This window comes from Piliocolobus tephrosceles, chromosome 6 (genome assembly GCF_002776525.5).
Source record: "Piliocolobus tephrosceles isolate RC106 chromosome 6, ASM277652v3, whole genome shotgun sequence".
NCBI classification, from domain to species: domain Eukaryota; kingdom Metazoa; phylum Chordata; class Mammalia; order Primates; family Cercopithecidae; genus Piliocolobus; species Piliocolobus tephrosceles.
The window spans coordinates 28,212,937-28,228,434 of NC_045439.1; the positions used below are offsets into that span (position 1 = coordinate 28,212,937).

Consider the following 15,498-nt stretch of genomic DNA (forward strand, 5'->3'; position numbering starts at 1 on the left):
AGAGCAAATTACAGATTTATTTGCCACATAGGACTGAAGGACATAAGATCACAAAAGATTTATAAATGCCCCCCTCCCCAGTATACCCAGTGACCATGCTTCATCACAGACAGCAGTGTGTGTGCATGAGATTGTGTGTGAGTAGATCATTCATCATACAAATTGAAATCCTGCCTCCTCCTTTAATTGTTTTCCTTGCTTTTCACCCCATCACTAATGACAGAAATTGCCATTTGAAATCACTTTTGACAACTACGAATAAACACCCAACCCTAGAAAGGTTGACATTTGAATTAAGCCAATGAACTTTCAGAAAATGAAGAACACTTCACTCCTATCAGCTCCATGAACAACATAATCTCCTCATCCTTCCCTCAGATGTGAAATAGAATCGGGCTGGGGAAGCATAACCCAGAGTAGCCCAAGGCACTGTTAAAACCCCTAGGCCCAATCTGAGAGGATATACCACAGCAGAGGAGAAGGAACAAGGGGCTGCTTCAGGAAACCACTGACCAACCCGGCAGTCTTGGAGAGCTCACTTAGAATCACTGAACAGTGGATCTGGAGTAGCCACAGACACTAAGTACCTAGTTTAGTTCTTTTTTGTAAAGATAGAGGATGAAAGAAGTAGAGACTTGTACTAGGTCACACAGCTACTTCAGGGGCAGAGACTAGAAAATATCCTAGATCTCCTGGATCCCACCCAGTCCATCATTCATTCAACTGAAGCCTAGATCCCTCAAGAGCATAGAGGAACTGAATTTGGTTTGCAGATTAAAGCGATCATGCTGAAGCCCTGGGCAAGCTGGGTTAGTGTCTCCCAACTACCCTATGGTCATGGGTTTATTCTCTGTGTCTCTAATTTGCTGCCTGAACAGGATGGGTAATGTTCTTCATGCCAACCAATAATGAAATGCCTGCAATCAGATTTGTAAAGCTCCAGTGTATCCTTAGGGCTCTTGTCCCAGGAAAATCCAGGTGCTGACCAACTAAGCTGTGGCCCAGAATAAAAGAGAAACATACCCATAGCAACAGCTGAGCACTTCTCTAGCCCCCACCCTGCCTCCCCTAGAAGCTGTATCTGCCCAAAGAAACTTCTAGAAAGCTCTGAATCATGCCTCAGCCACACCCCCCCTTCAGGTTTTCTGGTGTGTTAGATTTAGGGATGAGTGGCAGGAAGAAGAGAAGAGGTGGAAAGGGAAAAAGTGTTGTATAAATAACTAGGCAGGGCCATTAACTGTTACTGATAGATTGCCTAGAATAGATATTAAAATACCCCTTAATTAAACAGGATATCAAACTATTTACATGTGGCCGAGTTCTGTGGCAGAAGAATGTCAACACCATTGCTCATACAAACAGGCTCCTTAGGGACACCAAGTCCCAGGGAGACAGAATTCCCTGGAACTCCAAAGGTTTTTCAATACCAGTTACTAGCACATTTGGGGATGTGGTTACAATCTTAAACTTCAGAGACAGACAGGTCTGGGTTCAAATCCCAGCCTCTCTGTGGCCTTGGACTCATCATTAAACTTCTAAGAGTCATCTTCCTTGGCTATAAAATGAGAATGATATCAGAGCCTCCCTCATGGGGGTGTTATGAGAATTAAATGAGATTAAATGCTTGTAAAGCACTGAACTAAGTACAAGGCAAATGCTACATAAATGTTAGTGACTCTGATTGTTATCAGTTTGAATTATCACAGACAGAAATATAAAAAAAAATTGACCAGATGGCTCACTGGAAACACCAAGAAATCACAGGAATGAAGCCAGTGATTTTGGTTCCACTTTTCTACTTACGAATAAGGATATCTGCCCCCGATCTCCCCTCCTTCTGGTTCTTTCCCACCCCATTCCTCAGTGCGAAGTGAAGGAGTGAACAGAAGCAAGGATCAAAACAAATTCCATCCTTATTTCTTTTGTTTTCCCTCCTGAAGTCTCAATTTGGCATAGTTCTAGTCCTGTATGTAAAAATACTACACTTATTCCTGTCAAAGAGGGGCAACAATCCCACCAAAAACAAACAAACAAACAAAACCTTCTGGCTGGGGATCAAGGTCCAAGCTCAGTTCCTAGCTGTGGCACTGACCTGGAGGCAGGTCTGAGCATTATTCCAACTTTAGGAATAGAGACATGTTAGCACCTGGCCCCTGGCCCAAGAAGCAGTGAGTGACCTGAATCTCGGGACTCAATTCTGACTAACAGCATGAAATGGCGAAGGCAAGAGGTAGATGAAGGAGGGGAATGGCTAGCAAGTAAAGATCAAAACCTTAGCACTGTCCATCTGCCAAACTGCCTATCCAGCATCCCTTTCCTCTTCTGCTTGTAACAATCCTCAGCTGTTTTCCAGGGAAGCCTCCCTTCCCAGCCTTAGCCCACGTGGTTTGCTAGAGGTGACCCACTCCCACTTGAGCTCCAAGGGTAGTAGTCATGTGACTCAGTCCAGGTCTTGAGAATATTCTATCTCCAATAATTGGCTCCGGAACAGACATGTGACCCAAGCCTAACCAAAGAGAGTCTCCCCAGGGAATTTTACTGGAATTATCAGGAAATAGGGTGCTTTCATTTCTCTAGAGCTGCTATATTCCATCTTTGTTACCACCTGAAGACAGCTTACCTAAAAATGTGGGGAGCATAGAAGAAAACGGCTTTTCTTAATAAGGGGATTAAGATGACCTAGAACCAAATCCCAGCTCTACCCCCTCATCTAAAGGCAAGTATCTTAGTTTCTCTGAGCCTCAAACTTCTCATGTATAAATGGAGATACTAAAAGTATCTATTTCTGCGAGTTTTATCAATGAAGATCATCTATTCACCATTCAATACATATTGACTGAGCATCTATCACAGGCCAAACTCTGCTTTAAACATTGGAGATACAAGCCGTATGAAACAGACAATACTCTTGGGTTTTAATGGGAACAAAAACAGAAATATAAAGTCAAATAGTGATTGGAGCCATGAAGAAAGGAAAAGTAGAGTAAGTGCCAGCAGAGTATCCCCATTTTAGAGAAGGTAGTTAAAGAAGGTCTTTCTGAGGAAGTAGTATTTGAGCTGATACCTGAAGAAGGTGAGAAACACTCTTATGTATACCTGACAAAGACTATTCAGGCAGGGGAACAGCAAATGCAAAATATCTAGGCTGTATCTGCTCAGTTAGTTATTTCTACGTTATGATAGAAAAACCAAGGACTGGCTCACATTACCTTCCCTCTCCCACCTTCCTAGCCCTACCATTCACACACGTCCTCAGTAGGTAACAGGTACTCAAGAAATATTCAGGGGGAAAAAGTAATCCTGATGAAAACTAGCTCTGGCCCAGTTGCAGCTACCTCCCTTAGGATCTCCATGCTCTAAACAGTAGGAACAAAACAGGAAAGAAAGAATTGGAAACCCACCTCCATCTTTCACCCACTCTGTTCAGCATCACAACCAGGGAAGAAGTAAATTAGGGCATTCCTGCCTCCACTCAGAGCCTGATGGACACTTATTGCATATTCAACAATAACTTCAGCCACAAGTGCATACGTTCAGCATGGTTATCCTCAAGTCCAAGGGAAACAATTTTCTGCAGTTTGGGGAATCTGGTTCTTCTAACCTGATATGGTTTAGCTGTGTCCCCATCCAAATCTCATCTTGAATTGTGGTTCCCATAATCCCCACAAGTCACTGGAGGGACACATTGGGAGATAATTTAATCATGAGGGCAGTTACAGTCATGCTACTCTTGTGGTAGTGAATAAGTTCTCACGAGATCTGATGGTTTTATAAGGGGCTTTTCCCCCTTTTGTTCAGCACTTCCCTTCCTGCCACCATGTGAAAAAAGACATGTTTGCTTCCCCTTCTGCCATGATTGTAAGTTTCCTGAGGCCTCCCCAGCTCTGCAGAACTGAGAGTCAATTAGACCTCTTTTCTTTACAAATTACCCAGTCCCGGGCATTCTCTCACAGAAGCATGAGAACAGACTAATACATTACCATTGGGGGGAAAAGAAAGGACCCGTCATTCACCACTATTGCACTTGCAGAACCTAGCTTAGCTGGGGTAGTCCTCCCACTTCACCCTTCATTTGTACTAGATCATCTGGACAGGTATGAGTCTAAGTTTCCCCAACTTGCTACTTCAACTCCCCCATGCCTCTGGAGGAGCTCTGGGGAGCATGGGACAGGCTGCACAGCCAGCCTCCTGTAGGCGAGTCCCAGTCAAACCTTCCGGGACCCCACCTGGTGAACTCTGCCTTGAGTCTGACCTATTTTCTAGGAGAGAAAATAGAATATAGATTTAAATGCAGTGGCGCTCTGGAAAACTACAGGCCCAGCAGTATGAGAAAATAAAACAGCAGGAGGTAGCTGAGGAAGTGTGCTGGCACAGGGGAAAATGCTACCACCCCTAGATCAATCTTACCTGGTTTGTCAACTGCCTTTTCTTCTGCAATCTGCCCCCACTTTCGTCTATTACAAATTGATAAACACATATGTATACACACATATTTACCTGTGTATTTCCTCTGGCCAGTCCTGGGGCCCTATGCTGCTCCTCCATACCCAGACCCCAACTGGTCTAACAGTAGCATCCACAGGCAGAGGGAGCTGTACAGATGAGACCCTCGGAAATGGGGACGCAGCAAGGCAAGGGGTCAGAAACACCTGCAGCTGCATCCCTTCTGTCTGCCTTGCTTCTGCGTGACAAGAGGAAGGGCTTGGGGTTGATTTTTATAATACTCCTGTCCTCTCATATATGAAGGTAATAAAATCACCAGCTAACATTGACTGAGGGCTGTCTATGTGCTAGGCACTGTTCTAAGTGCCTCACAACAACCCAATGAGGTAGGAACTATTGCCACATTCATTTTACAGATAAGGAAACTGAGGCACAGAAAGCATAGGTAACTGGCCAAAAGCCACACAGCCTGTGGAGCCAGAGCCTGAATCCTGGAAATCCAGCTGTGGATTCCCCTTTCTGTCAATTACCATCCTGGCAGTATCACCCCATCAGAGGGTGAACATGAGGACAAAATGGGATAAAAGCAATATTAATCCTCATAAAGCTCATGTTTATTAAGCGTTCTCTGTGTGCTGTTATACAGGCTGGAGTCTGTGTATGGGGAAGCAGCACTGGGCCCCAGGATGACCTGAGGAAATATCTATGTAAATATGTGTGTATACATATGTGTATATTGATTTTTTAAGAGACAAAAAGTAGGGGTAAATTGCAGAAGAAAGGATAGTTTACAGCCAAATAAGATTGATTTAAGGGAATTGGCATCCTACCCTAGTCATGTGCACCATCTTATTTAATCTTCATTATAACCCTAACAGGTAGAAACATTATTCATCCTGTTTTACAGATAAGGAAACTAAGATCTAGAGAGGATGCACTACGATTATACCTCTCAGACTCAGTAGCGCATCAGGTAAGGGTTAAACTATATTTTTCAATGTAAGAGCAAACCAGGACAGAAACCATTTGACCCATGGAACTACAAATTAGGTATGAGAATATCGGACATCTCACGGAAGTAAGAAAAAGGTATCGCAAGGGTCAGAGGAAAGGGGTAAAATGCAGTAATGCCACAGGCCTGAGCAACTGGAGACCCTGCCCTGGGCTATATATTTTAGAGGGGCCCACTCTGTTCATTCTGCACCCACATCCCAGCCCAGGAACTGAATAGTCCACATGTCAAATAGATGTTTCCACCTAGAGCCAGCAACGCTTGCCCCCACCCTTATAGAATATGCTCTGGTACCCAGAATTCCTTGCCCACTTGCTCCAAATCCACATGGGCCTCTTCCCAGGGTCCATTCTCTCAAAGCAGACCAGCCTACTGGTATGTGCACTCTAGTGTCAAGAAGTGGTCAAGAAGAAGCTGCTTGCAGGAGTTGTGGGCTTCTACAGGCTGGGACATCACATAAACATGCATGAGGGCCTTCCTGGTGCTAGCAGTGAGACAAGGGAGGCTGGCCACTGGCCTCCATGTATAGTCTTGCCTCAGGCTCTCAAATAGCAGGGCAGGTCTTCCACTGAGGATTACACTGAGCCATAATGTTAGAAGGAAAAAAAAAAAAAGAAAGGCAGAAACTGCACCTCCCCAATGGCCTATTGACTCCTGCCCCCGGGGAAGAGGAGCATAAGGTTTTCCCTTCTTCTCCAAGAACAAACACAGAAACAATTTTTTTAGTTAAGAACTAAAGCAAACTTCCAGCAGTGAGGAGGCTGTTTCCTTCATTCTAGGGCTCTTTCTGGCTCTCAGTGTCTGAGCTCTTCAAACACAGGAAGAGTTGTTTCCATAAAAGGCCGGGTCCTGTTAGCTTTATCACTGACATAAGGGTCCATTCATCTACCTTCATAGAGGACTGAGCCCCAGAGCCCTGGTGCTGTTTGCTTTTGTTCTTTGATGCTAATAACTCCAGATTGCAAGACAGAGCATCAGTAGCAGCTATATCAGGCACCAGTCAGCCTGGGCAGGCAGCGGCCAGGAGGGGAAGAGGAAGGACCAAGGCAAGCATTTCTGTGGGCTGGGTCACTGCTGTACTCAAACACCTTCAGGGGCTCTCACATACTTGCAGTGGCTCTGGCTTGAGCAACCAGGATTTGACTGACAGTTGGGAGAAGAGGCAATCTAGTTGTTACAGATATAATCAGAGATCAGTGCAGACAGCCTTTGTTTTTTTAATTTTTTTATTTTTTAATGCTTTAGAAATTTTGAGTACAGGCATGGGAGTAAGGTAGCCTGGGTTTGAATCCTGGCTTTGCCACTTGTCACTTAAAATACTTTTGGCAAATTTCTTAGCTTCGTGGTCCTCTTCTTCTGCCACACAGGAGTAATGGTAGTAAAGTCAGTTCTGCCAGAAGCATATATACAATCCTAAAAGTCATTTTGCTGTGCAAAATCAAACAGTAAAAATCACAGAGCTTAACTGGAAAGATGAAGTTGGGGTGCAACACCTATAAACTTTATCAGTGACATGTAATAAAATAGAGGAAGCAATTTTATACATGTTAAATCACTAAGAAGTACATAAGTACTACAATAAATATGGCACTTTTAACAGACCTGAAGTTTGTCTGTGAAAGTGGGAAGCTTATGAATTGTTGTAAAGTGTAGGAAGAGGATCTCCTGGAATTGGACACAAAGTTGAAACATCAGTTGTGGGGTGGGACTCACAACACACATGGTAGCTGAAGTTGCTGGTACAGGTTTGAGATGTGTACACTTTGAGTGTTCCTACACAGCTTGCTTCTGCTGGCTAGTTTTCTGCCTTCAGCTAGTGTTTCTTATGGACAAAATCATGCATAATCAAAAGCGGAATTATTATGCTCAAAATGTTCCCTAATATCAATTGCATTCGAACAAATTTGCATTTTCAAAACAAGTGTTATAACAGAACTGATTGTCCCTAATTTATATGACTATTGTGAGGATTAAGTGAAATAATCCATATAAAGTTGTGCAGCACAAGCCAGGCACATAGTAAACATTCAAGAAACTTATTGAAATTATTACTGTTTCTGCTGGCTTGTTGACACATCTCTTATAAACTGAAAATGACAAGTTGAGCTTCTATTGACCTGTTTAAGCTTTGCAAACAAAAGGCATTTCCAGCCGAATAATATTTCCCAGCCTTAGGCCGTGAGGTCGGCACCTGCAGTAGTCTCCCACACAACAGGGTGAGGGCCTTGGGAAAGTCCTCATAGCAGATGGACACTGCCAGGGAACAGGATGCACATATCAACTTCCTAGGGAAAGAAATGGATGCTGTCCTTCTCACACTACAGCATGACTCGCCAGGGAAAGGAATACACATCTGCATCTCAGAGGACACCGGGAAATCAAAACAGAAACTGGCCTAAATCAGAGGATGTCCCATCATCTGGTAGGAGAGGGAAAAGTGTACCAGAGGAGGACAGAGAAATCTGTCAATTCTTATGTTGGAAAACACTCTAGACATAGACATCTCCAATTTCTCTGCCCTCCCCTTTTAGATCGCATAGAGGTTAAGAGGCAGGTTCTAGAGTCAGGTAGAGTTGGATGACATTCCTGGCTCTTGCACACATGAGCTCAGGCATGTTAACCAACCTCTTCGAGCCCTAACTTCCCCATCTGTAAAATGGGGACAGTCTACTTGCCTGGCAGGACTGATGTAAGCATTATGAAGAACTAATATATGCAGAAGCACTCAGCAAGGTGTCTGGCACACAGGAAGTAGTCATTGAGGTTGGCAATCATAATTATTGCATTACTTGACCCCAGTGATTTCCTTGAGACAGAGAATCTGCCCTCTTTCAAAGAAGTCCCTACTCTCTGGAAAGACTCCGACTTCCCAGAGTTTAGGCCAATAGGATGAATGTTCTAGGAGAAGCAGGTGGGTCTCCTAGGGTTTCAGTGGAGGTGAGTTCTGCAAACTTTTCAATTCAGTACAAAATAAAGTGCCTTGGAATAGGAGGCATACCATAGCTCCCCTGTAGGAGGTGCTGATACAGGGTGTGGGACAGAGCCCTCAGTTTGGAGTCAGAAGCCCTGGTACTAGTTTTGCTTTCCCAGTTTTTTTGAATTATGATAAAATATACATAACATGAAATGTACCATCATAACCATCTTTAAGTGTACAGTTCAGTGGTATTAAGTACATTCGTAATGTTGTGCAACCACCACCATTATCCACTTCCACAACTCCTTTCCATCTTGCAAAATTGAAACTCTATATCTATTAACACTAATTCCCTTCACCACCTTCCCCTGGCCCCTGAAGACTACCAATCTACTTTCAATGTCTATGAACTTGATCATTCTAGGTACTCCATGTAAGTGGAATCACACAGTATTTGTCTTTTCATGACTGGCTTATTCCATTTAGCATAATGTCCTCATGGTTCATTCATGTTGTAGCATGTGTCAGAATTTTCTTTCTTCCTGAATAATATTCCATTGTGTGTACAGTCCACATTTTAGTTACAGAAGCCCTGGCTTTGAGGCCTGACTTTCCAGCTTCCTACTAGCTGTGTGACTTTCACCAACTGAGCCTCTGTGAGTCTCATTTTCCATATCCCCAACTACTGGGAAGAATGACACTAAGTACATGTCCAGGTTGCTGCAATGTTTGAATGAGGCCATAAACATGTAAGTGCTTTGTAAACAACAGAGTGCTACATCATTCGTTTATTCACTCCAGAAATACTAATGGGGGCAATTCCTTATTAGCCAATATGCTAGATCTTAGTGTCAAAAAAAAGTTTAAGTGGGATCCCTATTCACAATATCATAAAAGAAATTTGAAAAACATGACCCAGAAGACAGCAGGGCAGGGATTATTATCTGTTATAATCCCTGCCATTTACTGAGGGCTTCCTGTACACCAGGCCCCTACAACTATAGTGTATGTAAACAACCTCATTTAATCCTACTGATGTAGATACTGTTGTTATTCCACTTAACAGACAAGGAAACTAAGGCTCAGGGAAGTTAATATCCCCAAGTTCACGCATCTCATAAATAATAGCCAGGATGTGAACTCCGATTGCTCTGACTCCAAACTCCTTTTCCTTCCCACAGTACCATACTTCCAACCACAGATATTTCTTCTCTTACTGGTCTCACCACCCAAATCTATCATCCTTTGGGACACAAGGACAAATTTCAGGAAATTAGCGTGTGCTTGCTGAGACCATTGGAAAGTATGGAAGGAATTGATGGTCATTAAGTATTTTAGAGTATAATGTGCATTGTTGTATGTGCAACATCCGATGCTGCGTGGGATCTCAGGAGCCACATTTCAGAGAAAGGATTACAAGCTCGGGTAGCATATCCAGAACTAAATTCCATAAAAATACAACATCCAGCAAGATGTGAACAGGTGTTCTTTGAAAAACAAAAAAAAAATCTGTGGTACACTAAATTTAGAAAACACCAAGTTTGTTTTTTAATATCCCAAGTCTTCAGAAAACTTTATCTATATTAAGATACACTGTGGAGTCCAAGAGGAGATATACTCCATAGGGGATATATGTTTTTAGGTTACTGAAAATTCCCCCTCAATCTCCCCATTAAATATCTAGTAACATCTCACAGAACACAGTTTGAGAAAGGCTGGCTTTGGGATCCTCAGAAAAGCTGGGAAGGTTTACAGTTTACCACAAGCCTTTATCCTCACCCTTTTTTTGTTCTCATCCTGAGCCTTTGTGTCTGGTTCTACTCAAAATAGCTGCATGCCAGACACTGACTTAGGCACTGGAGATTCAAAAAGATGGCTTTCCATGCTGTTAGTCACCAATCTCATGAACCAAGAGACGATATCAACATGATAGTGTGGCTCTACATGGTCTTCTATTACCATACCTAGCACTAATTGGGAGTTTAGAGTTGACAGAGAATGCTTCAAAGTCTTTGACTGGAGAAACCTTAAAGTGTCCCCCTAGGATGGACAGCAACAACTGAGTGGAGAGAAATCTTTTATTTTTTTAAGAGACAGTGTCTTGCTGCCACCTAAGCTAGAGTATAGCTGCATGATCAACTGGTCCTCCCAGCTCAGCCTAAGTACCTGGGACTACAGGCACATGCCACCCTGGCTAACATTTTTTTTTATCTTTTGGTACAGTGAGGGGTCTCACTTTGTTGCCCAGACTGTTCTTAAATTCCTGGCCTCAAGCAATCCTCCCACCTCAACTTTCCAAAGTGCTAACATTACAGAGGTAAGCCACTGCACCTAGCTGAGGAATTTTTTGTAAAGACATTTCACCATATGGGCCGATGGTCAGATGGACACCCCTGAGGGCTGGGCTCACTGAGAGGTATGTAGAAAGTTTTGAGCTCAAATGCCAATACTGCTATTCATTATGTGACCTTGGATAAGTCCCTTAAACTTCATCTGTAAATTGGGAGTCATTATATCAATTCCAGAGTTGTCAAGCTTATCAAAAGAGGCAATTGTTTATAAAATGCCTAATGACCTGCCTGACACCATGCTCAGCACACATTAATTCCCTGTTCTTTGATTGTTGACATCCTGGAATACTGTGTTAAGAAAGAGTTTGAAGCTACACATGGGCCTGGGATAAAAAGAAGTTTACGGTTGATTAGCACGGTTTGCAATGAACTTGAGAAGGAAGGGGTAACATATTGGTTCAAGAGAGCATTCAATTGAATGCCTCCCAATGGGTCCTTGCCCTGACAGAATGAGTTTCTAGTGACCTAGGGAACCCCAGAAGAAAGCAAGTAGCCCTACTAGAAGACTCTCTTACTTCTAAGCCCCTTGGCAGCTTTTCAGCTTTCCCTTGTACCCTTCCATTTCCCCCATTTAAAAAAAAAAAAAAATGAGCAAGGCTGATTTCTTCTCCTTTGTAAAGTAAGGAGGTGTTATAAAGCTCTGGACCTAACATAATCTTTTTTGAGTCTGAGGTCCATGCATATTGCCTACTAATGAGTACCAGTCCCATTCTGAAGGCTCAACAGGAGTCTGCAGGCCCTTTCAGAGGGAGCTCAGAAACCTAGACAAGGAGACATTCTGCTTCCAAGAAACACGGAGATTAGGCTGGGTGTGGTGGCTCATGCTTGTAATCCCAGTACTTCGGGAGGCCAAGGTGGGCGGATTATGAGGTTAGGAGATCAAGACCATCCTGGCCAACATGGTGAAACCCTGTCTCTACTAAAAATACAAAAATTAGCTGGGCGTGGTGGTGCATGCCTGTAATCTTGGCTACTCAGGAGGCTGAGGCAGGAGAATCGCTTGAACCAGGGAGTCGGAGGTTGCAGTGAGCCAAGATCATGCCACTGCACTCCAGCCTGGTGTTAGAGTGAGACTCCATCTCAAAAAAAAGAAAGAAAGAAACACAGATTAAGAGGAAGAGAGAGTCCCTAAAAAGAATTTCAATTTCACATTCACATATTAATAATATGCTTTGTGAGTTATAATTAGAATTTTTATTAATCACTATTTTTATCTTATAACTTCTGTTGTACTCTAAAGACAGTTTAAAAACAGTGAAAACAAAAAAGGGGGTGTTTCTGAGACTGTTTCAGAGGTAATAGAGGAAAAGCAGAGAATTTGAAAAGTGGAAGAGTCTTAGGATTTCAAGTAAGGTCCATTCCTGTCATTGTACAGGTTCATTTCATTGACATATATTCATTGCACATTATCTATGTCCCAGGGACGGTGCTAGGTACTGGGGTGATGGCAGATGAACAAGATAGACACAGGTCTTGCACTCTTGGAGCTTAGAGTCTAGCCAGGAAGATGGGCCACAAATAATCACACAAGCAATTAATTAATTATAATTGTGATCAGTGCTGTAGAGTTTCCAGGACACTTTTAGGGACAGAAGAGGAAACACAGATCCAAGAGAGAGGAATTAACATGTCCACTCAGCTGGACAATGTCAGAGCTGAAATCAGAATTGAGGTCATCTGCATCCCAGGTCATTGCTTTTCTCACTGTGCCTCTGCTGGGGTACCGGTACCCTGGACTGGGGGTCTGGGAGAAGAACCCAGTATTAAGAGTACGGTGGGAGCAAGCACTGGATTTAGAGGTGGTGTCAGTTCCAAAAGTCACTAGTTCATTGAATGACCTTGAACTCTTTGTGCCAGTATTTTCTACTATATTAAATAGAGGAATATATGTTAGGGGGTTGATACTCAAATGAGATAATGTATATGAAAATGCTTTAAAAATACAAAATACCATACAAATGTGTTTTATCGCTAACTCTTAATATATCATCTGCCTCATCAGTGTCCTCTCCCCTCTCCACAACTCTAGCAGGCATCAGGATGCCACCTACCACCACTGGTTTTGGGTAACTTGTTGAAAATCTATTAAGTCTAACCTACTTCTACCTCCCCTAGTTCACTATCCTCTACACACCTTTAAACAGGTGCACCCTGAAAAAAAATTGTAAAGCAAACTTACAGGATTCTCTACTCCTGCTCCTGCCCTACAACTTCCCAATAAAGAAAGGACTCAGTGCCAATCTATCACCAAAAGCTTGTGTTTATAAATGCAATAAAATATTTTTAGTATTCAAAAAAAGAGTATGGCAGTGGTAACTGGGAAAGAAAAGCAAGTAGCCAAATTTCTCCAGCTTTTGTAGAGAAACAACAGTGTGAACTTGGAGACTTATCTCTAAGCCCAGACACTCACCCATGCATTTTAGCAGTGGGAAATGGTTTTAACTATCACACAGTGGGGTCTTAAACACTAGAGCCTTCAACCATCAGGACAACAAAGACGAGAGAGGGGAGCCCCCGCAACAGGAATTAGAAAGGGCAGAGATGGGTGGTATAGACCCACTGCACTGGCTGAGCTCTAATCTATCTGCTGTACTTTACTTTGGAATTAATCAAACAAATCCCCTGATAAATCTAAGGCCGTTATTAGACAACACTAATATCCCCCTTAGAGTAATCCAGACAAATACATTCAGAGATGGGGGAGTCCCAAGTGGCTGCAAAACATACCACTTTCATGTTCGCACATATCCACACAAGAACATGTGCGTGGGCACTGCTCCCCACCCCCTCACCCCTAGATGTCTGCTCCCAACAGCACCATTGGCTTCCACCCTGCTGGCTTCAGGAAAAGGGAATGAACTGAAGGATGGAAGAACAGGGCTCGGATTCCCTCCCCGCCCCAACTCTGCCACTGACCTAATTTTCCACAAGAGAGGATTTTTCCTTTTTGGTCCTGCTTATTTGTAAATCATGCCACCCCAGTGCACACACAGCTTAAGGCGGCCCTAGCTAGGAAGCACGGAGAAGTCAAGAGGCCTGGAACTGTGGCCCCAGCTGCCATTTCTTGGGGAGGCTGGGTCAGTGGAAATTCTGTTAGCTCAGCAGAGGGGTTGGGAAGTAGAAGCTAGAAGGAGGAAGGCACAAGGTCAAGCTCATCCCAATTTTACGTCCTTACTCTGCCCTTCACTGAACAAGAGGGGCTGTATATTCTAAAGTGACCCAACAGATATCTGCTGCCCACTTTATGTACAACCTTGGGTAAGTTTCTTAATCCTTCTGGGTGGTTGGTCTCTGTAAACAACACAGGCTATTTTGACCCTGATGTTTTGACTCCTTGAATATGTTTTGGACACACTCCTGAGAAACTATTTGGAAAGGGACTGACTTTAGTTGTAGGAAAAATATTTGGTTTTTCAAACTGCAAAAACTGACCCGGAAAAAAATTAGACCTGTCAGGAAAATACACACACACACACACACACACACAAACACACACACACACAAAATAGAACTGACAGCAGCTAAAAATGCACATGGTGAAATTTGCTATTGACTAAAAAATTGAAGAAAGAATCAAACATTCTTGACAAAATCTAGACCTGCAAATCTGATGTGAGAAAATTGGATGTGGTAGAAATAATGCCCACAAAAGAACATTCACAATAGTAGAAGCTGTGTAGGTAAAATTTGATAGGCACACAAAAAATAACTGATTGATGAATCAAATCTTCATTATAGAATACACATGGAGCAGAATTGATCTTGTTAAAGATAATTCAGTAAGATAAAACTGAATTGAAAAAATAAGGAACGGTTTAACTGTGCTGAAGAAAAAATGAATTGAGGAATTATATGACCCCTGCACTGTTTGCTTCTGAAAAATACTCCCTTGATAAAAATGCTGCAGTCTTTGTCTAAATCTGAGTATGCCAACACAGAGGTAAAGGGTCTCAGGGTAAAAACTGTACAATCAAAATATCTTGATAAATGCTGAATAAAAATAAATTATATGGTCTCAGAGCTACTATTTGCAAGTTTTTCTGATAAAAGATCAGAAAAAAAGTGAATAAAATCATACAAATACTTTACTCTTAAAGGAAACTAAGCTAACATCTGCAACAGTGGTCTTCAGATTAATAGAGTTTATTTACCTCTAATATATCTAAAGCAATTTTGGAAACTAACATTGGCCAACTGTATTTCTCTACTACCAAGAAAGAACAAAAACTAAAAACTGACACTTTACATCATCAAATTATCTTAAAAAGAAAAGGTCTTTTCATGCCCCCAAAATAAAAGAGCATATCCCAGAAACAAAAAAACAAAAACAAAAAAAGTGACTTCCTCAAAAATGTACTACATTGTTTGTTTACTTTTATTGTTTTCATGCAGGATGGACAAACTTCACTTTAGCTCCTTGTGTATCTTTGTACTACTGGGTGGAGGGTAGATTGGGAAGTCTCTGGGTTTCAGTCTCCTCATCTGTAAAATGGGAATAAAAGGTGAAGCTATTCACAGTGCCCGAAGTGTAGTAATAAGTCAATAGATGTTGGCCTAAAACCAAGGAAGAATGGCCCATCGAGAATCAGGCTGACTCCTCAGCCTCATTTTCCACTACTCCTCTAAGTTGAGAACACTTTAGATGTTCTGGAATATAAATGTCCCTGGAAACAACAGCTGAAGAGCATAGATCTATCAAGACAACATCCCATTTCTCTTCATGTACCCAGAAAACACACTGTGGCAAGTGGGAGGACCTGGGAGGGCAGGACTGA

At 42.5% G+C, this 15,498-nt stretch overlaps 1 protein-coding gene across 3 annotated transcripts in view; it reads right to left on the minus strand.

Annotated features, from left to right (window-relative positions):
* Window positions 1–15,498, minus strand: part of NRXN3 (neurexin 3) — a 1,617,581-nt gene that overhangs the window by 1,582,299 nt on the left and 19,784 nt on the right. The window lies entirely within an intron of this gene.